Source organism: Mastomys coucha, chromosome X (genome assembly GCF_008632895.1).
Source record: "Mastomys coucha isolate ucsf_1 chromosome X, UCSF_Mcou_1, whole genome shotgun sequence".
NCBI classification, from domain to species: Eukaryota; Metazoa; Chordata; class Mammalia; order Rodentia; family Muridae; genus Mastomys; species Mastomys coucha.
Window position 1 is genome coordinate 164,955 of NC_045030.1, and position 1,842 is coordinate 166,796.

A 1,842-nucleotide genomic window follows, 5' to 3' on the forward strand; every position below is an offset into this window, starting at 1 on the left:
ATAGCCAGATAATAGGTTTCATGAAGGCCTATTTTCCATTTGCTGGCTTATTTGTCCCATTCAAAAATTGCATTCTTGGTATTTATAATTACATCACTACGTAAATACATTACATAAGTATTTATACTTTTATGTAAATATATTACATATATAATTCACTTGCTTTTTCAGCATATGATATGATATTTAACTATAAGATAAATATCTGATTGTGTGCATATATAGTTAGAGACAAGCAGCAGTAAATGTTATCTGAACTCAAGCTTGTCACTATGTGGTTATTTCAAAGCCCACTCCAACAGAGACTAATCTCAATCATTGCTTTTTATCCTATAATTTACATCTGATTATATCATCAAAATGAATATGATGGTTCACACAGTTTCAGCAATGGAGTGATTTTTATTTTGTCTCAACTTTAGCTAGGGCCAAATCTACTTAAGTTCATTGAGATGTTTTTCCTTGGAAATATAGTCTCTTATTTCCATTCGAAGCTTGACTCTCTGTGATAAATGAATATCAGAAAACTAGCTTCAGTTGTTTTGACTTGAGAAATACTTTGTTGGAAGTAAAAGTTTTCTTCGGAAATACATGGAAATAAGGAGATGGAGGAAAGCAGTCATTTCAGGTGGTACTAGACTTGCAAGAATTTCCAGTTTGTTGTTGGTCTTCTTCACTGTATTCATGACACAGCCTTCAGATTAAATGAGTCATTCATGTTTTCCAAATGCTCTTATGGTCTAATAATTGACAAGATTACTTGTTTTCTGCATATGCAAGGTTTACGAACAGGAAATTGCCAAACATACAAAGGGAAGGTTAGAACATCAATATCCAATTTTATTATAATTTGCTCCTCATTATATTCAAAGGTAAGGATCTTATAACCTGTTGTTTTACTAAACATTACTCTCTCATTGGAATTAAAATACACTAAAGTTATTCTGTATATGACATTTCGGGTATGGTTTTGGCAGTTAGAACCATTACACTGCTGACACCTTTGCCTTAAAATTACACACTGCCTGGTAAAACTGACAAGTAAAGGAAAGCCAAGTCGCCCAGCTGACCACTTCTTAGTGTATCTACCATCTTTGGAGATCATTTACCGCACCGCATGGTGCATTCTTCATTGATGACTTGTGGTCCAATTGCCCCATATTCTTGTGCTTTCAGCAAACTCACCCACTGTTGTTTATAAACAGGTGACAACCATTCCATAGATATTACACGATCTTGTTCAAGAACACTTGTGGAAGCCCAGTCACGGATGATGTGCTGAAACCTCAGCTTTGTCAACACTGGTTGAAATATTAGTCCTTCTTCACTTTCAAGAAAACTGATGTTAACAAAATAACCTATGTAGGTGTAAAGCTAGTTTTGGTATGATCTAACAGCTGGTTCATGGTTCCATTCCACCATGGATTAAGATGCAGGAACATCCATTTTTTCAGTGTGATATATACATCGATCTCCTTTTATACCACTCCTAAGAAGATGCAAGAAGATACATCAACTTCACATCTACTTCCTTGTAAAGTGCCACACTTGGATGTATCATCAAATTGTAAAGAAGCCATTCAAAACATCTGGTCTTTACAGCTTTTAGTCTGTAGGTTTCTGCTGCCAAATAATAGGGGCAAACAGTGTTCCTGTTGATGGTTGTCTTCATGATCCCCTCACACTGGCGAACTACTCGATCCACCCGAAACATGCATACTGCTGCCAAAACTTGAGGGACTTCCAGAGGTTTTATTGACAAATTCTCATCCGGGTACAAAGAACCAAACACAAAGTGCAGAGATCTGACGTCAATAGCCTCATTCTTAATGACCAGTTTAA

The 1,842-nt window shown here is 35.9% G+C and overlaps 1 pseudogene; it reads right to left on the reverse strand.

The window, feature by feature from the left end:
- Positions 1-756: 756 nt before the first annotated feature.
- Positions 757-1,840, reverse strand: LOC116090890 (annotated as a pseudogene).
- Between the last annotated feature and the right edge of the window lie 2 nt (positions 1,841-1,842).